Here is a 15254-nt window from a genome sequence, read left to right on the forward strand (position 1 = left end):
TGCAGCCACATCAATGTTTATAGCAGCTCAAGTCACAGTAGGTAAACTGTGGAACCAACCTAGAAGTCCTTCAAGAGCTAAATCGATAAAGAAAATGTGGTATATGTGCACAATGGAATCAGCTTTAAAAGAGAATAAAATTATGACACTTGCAGGTAAGTGGATGGAGTTGGAGAATATTATGTAAGTGAAAAAAGCTAATCCTCAAAAACAACAGGCTGAATGTTCTCCCTGATAAGTGGATGCTGATCCATAATGAGGGGGGCAAGGGAAGAATGGAGGAACTTGGGGCAAAGGGGAAGGATAGGAGGGATGGTCATGGGGTAGGAAAGAGGTTGGAACGAGACGGATATCATTACCCTAGGTACATGCAGGACTGCACATATGGTGCAACTCTACATCGTGTTCTACCAGAGAAATGAAAAGCTGTGCTCCATTTCTGTACAATGAACCAAAGTGAATTCTGCTGTTATGTACAACTAATTAGAGCTAATTAATTTTTTTAAGTACATTTCTGTGTCTAAGGGTGGCAGAAGACCAAGACCAAGGACGGCACGTCTTGGGTATCCCTCTGCCATCTATGCCCTCCACCCTTGTCCCGCCCCAGGGATGCGCTTTGAGGGGGAGGATTTGTAGCCCCACCCCCCACTGCCTCTGCTCTCAGTGGCCACAGCCCAGGAGAGATGTCGCTGGGGAGGGTGGGTGTCCTCTCCAAAGGCTGCCCCGGCTGGCAGCGGGCCTACTCCTCCCGCAGAGGCCGCAACCCAGGGAGGGGCAGGGCGAACCCGGGGTGGGGCGAGCTGCCACCCGGGGGGCTCAGGGCCGGTGCCAGGCGCCCCCTGCGTGGGCAGCATAAGGTCCTCAGAGGCTGTGTGGGTACCGCCGCCTGCCGTGTCCTGCTTCCCGAGCAGGCAGGCCCTGCCAGGAGCAAGACAAGTGGCCTGGGGAAGCCACAGCACAGGGCACCCCATCCTCTGGTCGCCCTCTGACTCTGAGGCCCGCTGCCCTACGCTGTCACTGTCGTCACAGCCAGCGCTCCACACTGTGGCCACTGGAGTCCCGACCTGGCCACCAGCAATGCTGCCAACACCTCCACTGCACTGGAAGCAGACTCCCGCCACCGCCAATGGATGAGGATGCTCCTATTTGGACGCCTATTTCCATGCAGCCACCGATTCAACTGGACTCCCCAAAGGGCCTTAGGGTGCCCAGGCTCCCTGATGAATGCCCTGCCCACAGAGGGATGCCGCTGGTTCCTGGGAACCTCCAATGTGGAACCCTAATGTGGAACGTTGAGGATGGCTGCTGTTCGCTTCCACACTGCAACTGGACTCCTCCACAGGTGGCGCCTACACCTCCAGGCTTGGGGAGGGTGTGGGCACCCCATTTTATCTGTGCCACCTGTTCATCCTGCCAGGGGATTAATTCACTAATTGGCTTTAGGCTCTCATAACAGGATCATTTCCCCTCTAAACCTTCTTGCATTGTCTCACCCATGAGCTTTTGGGGGACACCGAGAAACTCAACCATATCGCGTCTTCATCAGATAGCTTAGCAAGATCTTCTTCATGACTTGCTGTAGCTTCTACATCAGCACTTGCTGCTTCACCCTGCACTTGTCTTATATGGAGATGGGCCTCTTGCCTCCAACATCATGAACCAAATTCTGCCACCTTCAGACTTCTTCTGGAGCTTTCTCCCTTCTCTTGGCATCAGACAAATCTAATGTTTTGGCCTTATCTGGATGCAGTTTTGGCTTAAGGGAACGTGGCTTGTTTCATCTGTTCTCCAGACTATGAAAACTTTATCCCTATCAGCTGTTTTGCTTTCTTATCATTCACATATGCCCTGGAGCAGCACTTTAATTTTCTTTATGAACATTTCCCTTGCATTCTCAATGGGACTAACTATTCAAGAGGCACAGCTTTTTTTTTTCTATCCTTTCTTTCCTTCTTTCTTTCTTTTTTTAATAGTTTTAGATCAACAGCATGCCTTTCTTTGTTTAGTTTTTTTTTTTTTTTTTGTAGTGCTAAGGATTGAACTCAGTGCCTCATACATTCTAGGCAAGCACTCTGCCACTGAGCTACAGCCCAGCCCAAGGCACAGCTTTCTATTTGGAATGCAAAACATGGAACTCTTCCTTCTATTCCAACTGTTCAGTCCATTACAGAGTAATTAACTGGTCTAACTTCAGTATTGTTTCTTAGGGAATGAGAAGAAGGTGAGTCATGATCTGTGGAGCAATAAGAAGACACATATTAAGTTTGCTGTCTTATATGAAGAGGGTTTGTAGTGTCACATGACATCTAACCTAGTTAACGTCACAGAACACAGTAGGGGATAAAATGCCCTGAAATCCTCACCACCCTTTAGGCAGTCATCTCGGCTCCATGCACAGGGGCCCCACAGGACCCCTGTGCTCTAAGGGGGCTCCATCTTCAGCTACTCAGTGCTGGGGGTGGCACAGCCTGGTGAATGGATTGAGCACGATTGTGTCAACATAAATGTTTGTTACTAAAATACTTACAATGCCATCCCAGACATTTAAAAAAAAAACCACCATCACAAAAAATAAAATAGACAGTTTTAGTGGGAGGAGGCGGATAGCTGTGGTGGGGCATCTGGCACAATGCGCAGGTGCTCACACGTGGGAGGTGCCCTCAAGGACTTTCGAACTAGGGCAGCGAGAAAACATTCTAGGAGAAGTGGAGGCTTCTGGTCTAATCGTTTCTTGACCCCCTGCCTCTGGCATTTGTGTGTGTGTGAATTTTATGTAGCTGCCAGGGAAGATGGCTGACTTTGAAAGAATGGGATGGCAGCTTGGGTCACCACCTGTACCAACTGGAAGATAATGATGTAAAGGGCCTCTCCTTCAGCTGGAACCTCCCAAGGCCCCCTGCATGGGGAGCTTCCCAGAGAGTGTCCAAGCAGGTCACATGCAGCAGAGCAAAGGGGGCAAAACTGTGAGGCACATGTGTGGGTAGGATTCTCCCCTCACTTTCTGTCCAGTCTCTATACAAAAAAGCATGGGCAATCCAGGCTGGGATTGGCTGTGCTGGAGAGGGATCCTCACAGGGCCTGGCTCTGGGCTCCAGCCACGCCTCTCTTCCTTGGGTACCCAGAATCCCACCACAGCTTGCTTTGTTCCTTCTACAGAGTAAGCCCCAGACCTCTGTCCTCTGCTGGGAAACAACAGGGTAGACCCTGAGGTCTGCCCAGCCATCCTCTACAACAGCCCCCCAAGTGACCACTCTCGAGACAGCAGCCCTCCCTCTTGGCCCAAAGACCACTCACTTCTTGTCTTGAAGGTACTCCTCCTCAACATATGGCTGGAGGCGTCCATACCTAGAGAATACCAGGAGGCTGTGACCTCTAATATCCTGTGTCCCTCATCTGTCGAGATGCCTCGTGGACTGGACTAACTTACTGACAATAACGGGAGCTCAGGAGGGCTGGGAGAGTTTGTCTGCACGGATTCCTAAATGATAAGCCACGTGCCTGCCAAAGGTAGGTGCTTCATATATACTTGAGCCATGAATGAACCCAACCACCTGCTGCCTGGCTACCTCAGGGCCAGGACCCTCTCAGTTGACCCCAGGGGTCCCTGTTCTGTCTACAGGCAGGTTGGAACCCTCCCAGATGCAACCCACAGACTCCTTCCCAAATGTGGAAACTGCTTTTCATGAGGCCTCAGAAGAGTGAGGTCTGAGGCAGAGAACTTCCTCTCAGGGAGGGGACAGGCCCCCAGGGAAAGGCCAGAGCCATCGCCAGCCTGTGTCTCAGGACCACTCTGAGGCAAACACTCCTAGGGCTCATCCTACTTGGATTTCTAAACACCCAGGCAGAGTTCTCCTCTGAAAAACCCTACTTTCCTCAGAGCTGACGGAGGTTCAGAGTGATGCCCGGCATTCCCAACACCAGGCCAGGAGATGGCCATGGGCCAGGGCTTGGAGGTGATACACACCTTTTACCCAGCAGCTCCAGAGCCTTCTGGGTACTGGCCAAATCTTGGTACAAATACAAAACCCCATGGACATAGGGGGTGTTACCCTGCTGCAGGGTAGGCACCAGGCCATCCTCGAGCTCCCAGAGAAGTACTGTGAGGGTTTCCACAAGACAGGACACATCCACTGATGAGCCTTGGTCATCTTCTCCCTAGGATGGGCAATCAAAGAGGGACATTTCAACAGGAAAACGGTAGCCATTTGCAAAAGGAATCACTGCCATACGTCAGGGGAAATCAAAATATTTTCCCTCCATATTCTCAGGAGACATCACACACACACACACACACACACACACACACACACACACACACACATACACACAAACCTGGTGAGATCTGGCACTTTTGAAAGGGGAATCTGAATGTGGGTTAAACTATGGACACCTGTGGTGCCCTGTCCTGTCTCACTTCTGGTCTCCTTGGGAAAAATTGCCAGAGTCGTTGGGACACAGAGCTATCCAGCACCTCCACACTCAGGAAAAGCCCTGAGGCTTAAGCACCCACAGATCTGTAGACAACAAGAACTCATGGCTCTGGGCTTGCTGTCTCAACACCAGTGAGCAGACTGGGACTGTTTGTGGACTGTGAGTGCCTAGCTACCAGGGTTCCAAGTTCTGTGAGTTCCATGGCCAAGGAAGTGAGGTCACTGTCTCAGGAAGTCCTTTGCTGAGTCCCTTTCTTACACAAGATGGTTCCAATGGCCCACTGGGCTGCAGTCTTCCCATGACATAGGCACAGGTGGACCCAGTTACACCAACACACCCTGGATCAGGCCCTCAGACAGGCCCGGGTGTAGCCAGCTCCCTTGGTTTGGGGAGACAGAGCTTGGTTGAGACCCTTCCCCTTCTTGTGGGTATGTGTGTGGCCCTGAGGAAGTCATTGTGCTTTGCAGGGCCTCCATAGCTTCTCAACATGTTCCCAGGGGTCATTCTAGCATCTGCTTTAGAGGTTGTCATCAGGGACATGTGCCCACACATACATGGACTCCCTGAGAAACCCTAATCCAGGAGTCATGCGTCTCTAATGCACAAATATACAGATAACATGACATAGCAAGTTAAGGGACAAAGGATGACATCCAACTTTACCATGACCTGAGTCCCACAGTGACAGAGGGAAAGTCAGCTCCTCTCTTGGCCATGGTCCCCACTCTGCACCACTGGAGGGTTATTTTCAGAGATAGCCTCCCCTTTGCCATAGAATTCTAATTCCTGTGCGAAATCAAATTGCCCCAATGTCTCTTCCGATCGTATGATGGGGTACACTACAGGGGATTTCAAACACCACAGCATCCTGTGCCCAAAGCCTGTAGCTCCCTCCTCTCTCAGTGGATCCACATCAGCATCTGGTTTCTAAGAAACAGAAATCAACAAGCCTCATGGGGTATCACTTCCAAGTTTGAGTCACGGGAAGTCTAACTTAGTCTGGCTCCACAGGCTCACAGCAGAGGGCACTGCTGAAATTCCAGAGGTTTGTGGGGAAAGTTGGTGGGGCAGCAGGCAGAGACCTGAGGACCCCATGAAACGGCAAGGTGCTGGCATTTCTGTGCCTCCGTTTCTACATGCCTCCCATAGGTGAAAATGCTAGGGCTAAAAAATTCACTGATGCACAAAACATATAAGAAGCAAGGATGGTGTGGAATGGCCAAAAATTTGTTCCATAGCATGGCCACGACCACGGAAACGGACTTCTCTATCTCCATGTCTTTAGGGAAAGGCAAAGCCACTTCCTTTTGTTTTGTGTGCAGTTTAAAGCAACAGTTTCCTCCTATTCTTCCAACTAAACTTTGGAGGCAAGATCCCAGTAGTATGAACCAAGAAGCATCTCAGAGGCAATAGTACTCAATAGCTGAGGCTACTGGAGCAGAGAGAAGGACAGACAATTCAGCTTTGAGGTCTGGAAAGGGAATAGGAGACCAGTCCCTGCAGGGGACACTCACAAACCGAATGCATGTTCACTGAGCGCCCTGTGCTCACTGTTGAATGGAACATGAGGAGCTGATGTCTTTCCATCTCCTAAGGAACTTCCAGATTTAGTTAGCCATCCCAGGAGACTCAGGACCATCATCCTTGTGCACACAGAGCTAAGTGGCTGCTCATTACCTTCCCACCAAAGGTGAGAGGCAGGTGATGCTAAGTTCTTTGAACTGATACTGAATTGAAAAATATTTTAATTGTATATGCTCTCCTGAAAATACCAGTAAATTCATCAGCTTCAAATTACTATAAGAAAGAACTAAAGGGGAGAAGATATGTTAAGCAAAGTAAAGATATGACAAGAATTCAACTTCCAAATGACCTAAATGCACTTGCAGCTTCTGTGCTATTTCCTGTTGCTTATAATACATAGCAGGTTTCATATGTGCTGATGGTGCCTTACAGGCTCCTGGCCTAACAGGAGAGGCTTTCCTCACACTAGAGCAGCTTCACCAAGCATCTGGATTTACACAGCTGCAAATTTTGAAAAGTAACACTAAATGATATCTCTCAAGATAAAGATGTCTGCTTAAAAACAAATATTAAAACTAGATAAAATTCTACTAGAATACAAAAATGTAGAAACTACGATGACATAACAAAATATTTATTAAACTCTAAGCATGTTATTTATTGACCCCCAAACAAATATTCCTATAGCATTTCTAAAAGACATCATCCTTATTCTTCCTTGAATTGCTTCTATCCATCAGAAAGATGTCATGTTCTTAAGGCTGGTTGATTTATTCCCTTCAAATGTGAATAAAAACCCAAATCTCAAAATTCCACAAAACCATTTATAAGAAGGGAAAATGTCCTTCATCCAATTCACAATGCAGCTGAAAAAAATCCCAATAAAACCAGAAACAGCCTATGAGAAAGTTTCACAAGAATTGCAATTAGCTATACAATGATATACAGAAACCAGTTTTTTAAACACTTGAAAGTGCTCCTCAGCCACATCACAAGCAACTAAGATATTTATTTACCACCTATTAACTCAATTTCCACAAGGATAAAAAAATCTTCCTCATGCTAAACAGGATAGATGAAGGAAATGCAGTGTCAAAGAACAGCTCTCTTTGGTCATCAGCTCTGTGCTTCCCAGTTCACACTGAGGTTGACTTTCATCTTGCCCACATGGACCAGGACACTTAATTAACACACAGTCAGGGAGCCTGCCCTAGAAGGCTACTACTCCCCAGAGACTAGTACATGTGCTCCTTTGGCTTTCCTGACACTAACAGGTTATGAACATCCTTTCTTCTTAAAGAATAGGCTGATGGGGCTGGGGTTTGGGTCAGTGGTAGAGTGCTTGCCTAGCATGTGTGAGGCACTGGGCTCAATTTTCAGCACCACATATAAATAAATAAAATAAAGGTCCATTGACAACTAAAAAACAATATCAAAAAAAAAAAAAAAGAATAGGCTGGTGAACACAGCACATCAGCTGTTTCATGTGAGTACTGATATCTATTAGTTGTTGATAGCTGTCCCATTCCCAGGGTTACCTGCTATTAAAAGGCAAGCTCACTGGGGAAGCACTGAGGACTCCTATCATAGCCTCCTGCTGAAAACCTCAGTTGAACTCCTGCTTCAATCCTAAGCCTGCTGCTTCCCCAAACACAAGTCTATTGCATGATTTTACAAAGAGGGGGAACTGATGGAAATCACTGAGGGGCTGGAACACCTGAAGAAGGTCAGCCTGGCCAGTGACTAGGTCCTCTTCCAGTCTGACCTCTTTGGAACAATTTGGAAGAAAATGATTTCTAGACAAGTCACTTGATAACAAATTTATAGTTTCATATTTGAAAGCACCAACGAAAGCTTTAGTTACCAGTCAAGATATGCAGTTCATGAGTGTGTCATTATGAGAAGTAACCAAGAAAAGGGTTGTGGCTAAACTCAGACCATAGAGAACCCTCAGTGATCCACAGTGGCATTGGGCAGGGGGAGAGGTAGGGTCAATATGGGTAAATTCAATGCTCAGGACAATATTAAGAAGACTGTTAGATTAATTCAAACTATAATCCCCAGCCCTTTACAATAACAAACCATCCATTTAAGATCCACTCTCCCTCCTCCTGGCCATTTCCTAACAAAAGTACTAAGAGGCTCAGATCTGGCCAAAATGAAAGGCCCAGCAGGGCTTGGAGGCACACACCCGTAGTCCAAGCATTGGGGAAGATGGGACAGGAAAATATGGAGTTCAAAACTAGCCTCAGCAAACTAGAGAGGTCTGAAGCAACTTAGCTAGAATCTGTCTCTAAATAAACATATTTTTAAAAAAAAGTCTGAGGATGTGTCTTAGTGGTTAAGAACCCCAGGTTCAATATGTGGTATAAAAATAAATAAATGAATGACTCATCAAATTTTCAGTCCTCCGGATGGTTCTGTATTTTCAGCAGTGCCCATCAGGAACCATGGCGATGAGGTTACCTTCTAGAAAGCCAATCACATTATATATTCCCACATCCAATACTGCTCAAAAACCTGTTCCCCTGGTTTGGATTCATCTCAATGAAATGCCTGACTGTGCCAGCAATGCTCCTGTGCAATGACTGTGAAGCACTTGACAACTACTACACTCAAGGCAGGCAAGGCTGGCATCCTGCACCTTTGGGTTCAAAGGCTGGAGAGTCCAGGTTCTGGCAGGGACTGCCCTGGCTTATTCTCCTTTGTGGGACTTTCCAGGACTTGGGCACCATGGGTCCAGCTTAGGACCTGCTAAGACACCCTAGCTATGGGTGCTTCTAATTTTACTGCCATCTCCAAAGTCATCCGAAGCAGAAACCCCTACGATCAATGCAGGGGACCAACACCATTTCCAGAAAGGCCACCTGCACTTGAAAGTCCATGCTGTGGAATCACTGGCTTCTACGACTACAGACCTCCCTCCAGATGTGATACTGGCCTTTGGAGCACTGAGCATCTGCTCCAAAAGAAGAGAAACTCCAAGCCCAGACAGCAAGCCTGGAGCATGAAAACCTGCAGCACCTCTAACCAGAATACCTCCAGTGACCAAGGGACAAAAGACAAGCAGCAAACATGAGCAGGGAGTCACCAGTTCCCCTCCATTTAATGCTTGACACAAAGGCCACCCAAGCAGAAATCGAGGGGCCAGCACCACCCCAGAAAGACCAACTTGCATGACTATGCCCTTGGCAGTGTCCTCAGTGGAACCTGAGAGCAGAGAACCTGGGAGCAGCCTGTGGGTAATGAGCATCTCCTTTCTAAGAGGAGGGACCCTCGAGCACCAGACAGACCTATGAGGCAAGCTTGGGCCTGACTCTCTGTGGCCCCCACCACCAGAGTATTTCCATGGTGACCAAGTTACACAGGACAAACAGCAACCATGATCTTGGAGCCACCTAGGCCCCTCCTTTCAGTGCCATCCCCAAAGGGCCCACCCAAGCAGAAATGCCCAAGTTGGCCTCGGGGCACCAGCACCACCATGAGCAAGGCTGCATCTAGGTGCACATCTGTGCTGGCCTCTCAACCTGGCAGCTCAGCTGGACCAGCCACCAGACCATCCTCTTCCAGGTCAGGACCCACTCCTGTGGGGTCCAAGAGAAAACTCTTTTGCTAAGATGACATCCACCTTCTCCCACATGGGACCTGGTGGCAGACTGCTTAGATGCATAGCACAGGTCTCACCCTGACCTCTGTGATCCTGGGGCAAAGTGGAGGCTCAGAGACATGATGTCCCCTTCCCTCTCACTTCCTGGCAGCTTTGCCCTCAGAGTTGGGTAGCAGGAGGCTTTCATTTTACTTGGCTCTCTGGTCAGGCTCCTCACTACTACAGAGGCCCTGTCCTGGCTCTCTGGTTTCCTTGTTGTTTGAGCATCTGGGAGTTCTCTGTCCTTAGGCCATTTGCTTGGATGGGGAAATTTGAAATTGGCTTGTGGTCCAGATAATGAGAAGGGATATGAGGTGCACAGAGGAACCACAATGTTTGGAAGGTCTCCTTCATAATTTGTAAGTATAGGAAATATTAAGCCCAGACTACTCACTAGAAAGAATTTTCACAGAGTGCTCTGCTTATAGCTATAAATCTGACCAAGAAAAAATTATTTTCCCACTCTAACAGAGCATGGCCTCTGTATGGGCCAGAATCAAGAGAAAAATGGCCTTTAAGGAGGTCACTGAATTATTAGTCTTATGCAAATAGAATTGTTTTGTCAAAGACCAGGAAAATGGGATGAAATACATAATTTTTTTTATTCTACATAAATAAGCCTGTTCTAGACTCCTGGTGGGAAGACCTCCAGAGGCCTCTGCCACCTGGTGGGGGAGAGTGGAGAGCCACAGGGTGGGGTGGGTAAGCTGAGCCAGTGAGGTGCATGGGCTGCAGTCCTTCAGGGACCCTCAGTTGACCTTCACAAGAGAATCACAGAGGACAGGGTGGCTGAATCAGGAAGGCTGGAGGGATTTTCAGGTAACTTTAAAATAAATCTCACTGTGGGGAAGTGGGGCAAAGAGGAGGTGAGTCAGATGCCCCTTGGCTACCACTGGACAAAGGGAAGTGAGCAGAGGAAGGGTGTGCCACCCTGCCTGCCTCAAAGTCGCCTGGGGTTATGGAGCTTGGGGCAGAGGCCTTCACAGGCCCACATTCCCAGCTACCTAGACCACTGGACCTTGAACCCAGATTCCTGAAGGTGACAGGAGCCAGGGGCTCACCTCCTGCCAGGTACCACCCTGCATGTTCCAGCTGCTACCAGCAACTCAGGTTTCAAGCTCCAACCAGGTCATCACCCCCTTATAGAAGCTTCCTAGACTTTTTATACCCCAAGTGGGGACCATGTGGTGCCCCATCCATGTTCTACTAACACCTCTTCTTGTTACTTGTCACAAGAACCCAAACTGTCATTCAGTCGCTCAGTGTTTCTCCAGTGTCCCCTGCATGCCAAGTGACATAGAAAGACATAAACTAATCCATGTGAATGAATAGACAGTGACAACCTGAGGCCAGTTCTCTACAGCAAAAATCCTTGGTCCTCTGAGAACAAATAACCAAAAACCAGGCCTGACAGGGTAGTAGAGAGTGCAGGGAGGGCTTCCTCAAGGGGGTGATGGCCCAAGATCTGAAATAGAAGTAGAAATTACTTCTCTGGGCCTCAGTTTCTCCAGCTCTAAAGCAGGGAGATCCTGTGTGTCACCCACCACTGCCCCTACAGAGCCGACCTGGAGTTCAAGTTAAGACAGATGTGGGGACAAGGTGCAGGGAAAAGAACTACATGGAAATGGCCAGCAGCTTTGAGCTTTTTGTCTTGTTATGGGCGAGGCAGGGAGGAGGTGAGAGCTGGGAGGGGTGGAATAGGGCCAGTGGAGGTGGTGAGAAGGGAGGGTTTGGGGAAGTTCAAGGCACAGACTCAAAGACAGTTGGAGCATGGAGCAGGGAGGGGTGGTGTCTCCCTGCCAGACCTGGCTCTTTCCATGGTGTGGCCCAACCTTCTTTTCCTTCTGAATCCTGTCCCCCTCCGTCCCTGCACCCCCAGCTGCTCACAGGTCATTCCTCTGCCTGACCCACACACTCCAGCTGCCTGGCCTTGCTCATGCAGTCCCCTCACTGGATCCCCTCCCTCTCCTATTGGTCTCCCCCTCTGGACGAATTCCCCAGCCACACCCATCTCTTCATTCTTCTCTGAGCCCCCCACCCCAACTTGATGGGTCCCCCCATTCCAAGCTCCCGGCATCAGGCCTCCCCTGCAGGGTTCTGCACATGAGGCTCTGGAGCCAGATTTCCAGAATTCCAGTCCCAGCTCTTCCAGGCAGGACCTTGACTAACTCATAATTCATGTCCTTTCCCAGAGCCTCACCTTTACCACCAGGGAAATGGGTGATATGATTCCCTCTGTAAATATATGCAGCCTGGTTCATGGAGGTATTGATGCTCCGAGGTGGAATTCAGGGTTCCTGTAAGGGGGCGCCTTTTGTCACTTAAAGGAGTGGCCCTCGTGGCTCCAAGAACAGAGTTGGTTTTTGTCCCCTGTAAAGTGACCACTATAGGGATGGTCTAGTTAGTGGCGCTGAATATGTCGAAGCCCGATTTACCCTGTAAATGCTGTCTCATGCTTCTCTTTCCTTCACTTGGGGAGGAGATGAACAGAACCCCAAAGACAGATATGAGATCCGGGAGCTAGTTTGGGCTCCCAGGTTCCTGGATTGCATGGGGACAAACTTACAAGTCAAGGTGGCCTTTCTGAAGGTGGTGATGGTTCCTCCCAGGAGAGCTTCAGGGGTTCTGCACGGTCAGGCTTTGGGGGATGGCATGAATTGCACAAACATCAGTGGTTGCTTACCCTGGTTTGTATTTTGCCTTCTCTCCCTTGGTCCTCATGGTGGTGCTCTGCCTAGGGGCAGGCCCTGGAGCTGTTCTATCCCAAACTTGCCCCATGGTGTTCTCTGGTTTGGGGGGTCCCTCTACTTTTTTAGCAGATGCCCATTTCTGCCATGGGAGATGGAAGAACTGGGGACAAATCTGTCTTCCAAGTTGCAATTGAGGCAACTGACACTGGCAGCATTAAGGGGGATGAATCTTGGTTGTCCCATGCTGACTGGGGCTGCCTGTTCTTGGGACAAACACTGTTCACAGTCCCTGGCCTCTGAGTAGCAGCTGCAGAGGCTGATGGACTAGTTGCTTCAGTGGACTTGCAGCCTGGCTGCCAGCAGAATGTGTGTGGGTGCTGGCACAGTCCCCCACGGTGGGATTTCTAAGTCTGTCAGCACCAAGGGCTGAGTGGGTTGGGCTGCCCAGGCTGGGGGGCCTGCTATCAATGGTGGGAATGGAGCTACCCCTGGACCTGGAGATCCCAGGTGTCCAAACTACTGACAGCTGGCAGAGGTGGGGGCTCTGGGCTTCTTCCTGTCAGAAACCCCAGGTGGGATGGTGGCTCCAGGGATGAGGGGCTTCTTCCCTCGGGGAGCGTGTTTAGGTACCTTTCAAGACGGCAGACTGAGGAATCAGACCAGAGACTCTGCGTCTAATAGAAGATAAAGTTGGTCCTCATCTTCATCTCGTGGGGGCAGGCCCCAAATTCCTTAATAAGACTCCTATAGCACAAGAGTTAAAACCAAGAATCAACAAATGGGACGAATTCAAACTGAAAAAGGTTTTTCTCAGCAAGAGAAATAATATGCGAGGTGAATAGGGAGCCTACATCCTGGGAACCAATTTTTACCCCTCAAACATCAGATAGAGGCCTAATCTCTAGAGTGTACAAAGAACTCAAAAAGTTAAACAACAAAAAAGCAGATAACCCAATCAACAAATGGGCCAAGGACTTGGACAGAAACTTCTCAGAAGAGGACATACAATCAATTAACAAATACATGAAAAAATGCTCACCATCTCTAGCAATCAGAGAAATGCAAATCAAAACCACCCTAAGATACCATCTCACTCCAGTCAGAAAGGCAGCCATTATGAAGTCAAACAACAATAAGTGCTGGCGAGGATGGGGGGGGGGGGGAGGTACACTCATACATTGCTGGTGGGACTGCAAATTGGTGCAGCCAATTTGGAAAGCAGTATGGAGATTCCTTGGAAAGCTGGGAATGGAACCACCATTTGACCCAGCTATTCTCCTTCTTGGATTATACCCAAAAGACCTAAGAAAAGCATACTACAGGGACACAGCCACATCAATGTTTACAGCAGCACAATTCACAATAGCTAGAATGTGGAACCAACCTAGATGCCCTTTAATAGATGAATGGATTAAAAAATGTGGCATTTATACACAATGAAATATTACTCAGCACTAAAAAATAACAAGATCATGGCATTTGCAGGGAAATGGATGGCAAAGAAGGCCCAGTGTGAGAAGGTGGCTGTAGGCAGAGCGGGACAGCCATTGCCAAGGAAGAAATGCTCATCCATGGGGAATACGGGTAGGCCACAGAAATGAAAGTTTCCTTTGCCGTCACATCAATAGGGGGACCTCTGAGGCTGCCACCACTTCTGGAACTGGCCTGTCCAGTCACCACTGAGGACCTGAACTGGGAGAAACAGAGCTCCGCAGCACATCCACTGCCTTCTGATGGGTGCGTCCCAGGCCATCTGGGACAGCTATACCATGCCCCCGAACCCCAGCCCATGTGTGGGCCCCTCTACCTGGGGAGGGGCCAAGCCTCTGGCATCAGTGGGCCTCAGCCAGACCTTGCCTTACCACCCCAGCACTACCTCCCCGCCCAAAGTGGGTGGGCGCTGCTCTCTCCTCCCAGAGACACCCTCCTACCTCCAAACTTTGTGTCCCCCTCTTCCACAGCCTGCCAACTGTTCCTTGGCCCTTCCTCCCAGGCCCTCTCCCAGCACCTTGGCAGGCTTGGCTCTGCAGCCAGGGGCTCCCTTGGGGGCCACCCTCATGAACACCATTATGACTTCACAGTCCCGCTTCCCCCACATCTGGGGCCTCCATCTGACTCCAGTAGGAACTTCCTACTCTCTCACCAGGGCCCAAAGCCCAACAGTACTCACAGGGCCTCAGCAGTAGACAGCTCCAGTCTGCCACCTTTTTTTAAAATTTTTACTTATTTTTTTTAATCATACATGACAGAATGTGTGTGGGTGCTGGCATGGGCCCCCACGGTGGGATTTCTACGTCTGTCAGCACCAAGGGCTGAGTGGGTTGGACTGCCCAGGCTGGGGGGCCTGCTATCAATGGTGGGAATGGAGCTACCCCTGGACCTGGAGATCCCAGGTGTCCAAACTACTGACAGCTGGCAGAGGTGGGGGCTCTGGGCTTCTTCCTGTCAGAAACCCCATTTGGCATGGTGGCTCCAGGGATGAGGGGCTTCTTCCCTCGGGGAGCGTGTTTAGGTACCTTTCAAGACGGCAGACTGAGGAATCAGACCAGAGACTCTGCGTCTAATAGAAGATAAAGTTGGCCCTCGTCTTCATCTCGTGGGGGCAGGCCCCAAATTCCTTAATAAGACTCCTATAGCACAAGAGTTAAAACCAAGAATCAACAAATGGGACGAATTCAAACTGAAAAAGTTTTTTCTCAGCAAGAGAAATAATATGCGAGGTGAATAGGGAGCCTACATCCTGGGAACCAATTTTTACCCCTCAAACATCAGATAGAGGCCTAATCTCTAGAGTGTACAAAGAACTCAAAAAGTTAAACAACAAAAAAGCAGATAACCCAATCAACAAATGGGCCAAGGACTTGGACAGAAACTTCTCAGAAGAGGACATACAATCAATTAACAAATACATGAAAAAATGCTCACCATCTCTAGCAATCAGAGAAATGCAAATCAAAACCACC

The 15254-nt window shown here is 49.1% G+C and overlaps 1 long non-coding RNA gene across 4 annotated transcripts; it reads right to left on the reverse strand.

Annotated features, from left to right (window-relative positions):
* Positions 1-1916: 1916 nt before the first annotated feature.
* LOC139704137 (uncharacterized) lies at positions 1917-14889 on the reverse strand. Of its 4 annotated transcripts, none has more exons than XR_011706188.1 (5): positions 14808-14889; positions 12922-13035; positions 3965-4155; positions 3295-3345; positions 1917-2233 (listed from the first exon to the last, which is right to left on the reverse strand). It is a non-coding gene; the product is annotated as an uncharacterized lncRNA (long non-coding RNA). The 4 variants fall into 4 exon arrangements; XR_011706186.1 differs by lacking the exons at positions 12922-13035; positions 14808-14889 and adding exons at positions 11802-11985; positions 12168-12611 and having other exon boundaries at positions 1918-2233; XR_011706187.1 differs by lacking the exons at positions 12922-13035; positions 14808-14889 and adding exons at positions 11802-11898; positions 12168-12611 and having other exon boundaries at positions 1920-2233.
* Between the last annotated feature and the right edge of the window lie 365 nt (positions 14890-15254).

Source organism: Marmota flaviventris, unplaced genomic scaffold (assembly GCF_047511675.1).
Source record: "Marmota flaviventris isolate mMarFla1 unplaced genomic scaffold, mMarFla1.hap1 Scaffold_318, whole genome shotgun sequence".
Classification (NCBI taxonomy): Eukaryota; Metazoa; Chordata; class Mammalia; order Rodentia; family Sciuridae; genus Marmota; species Marmota flaviventris.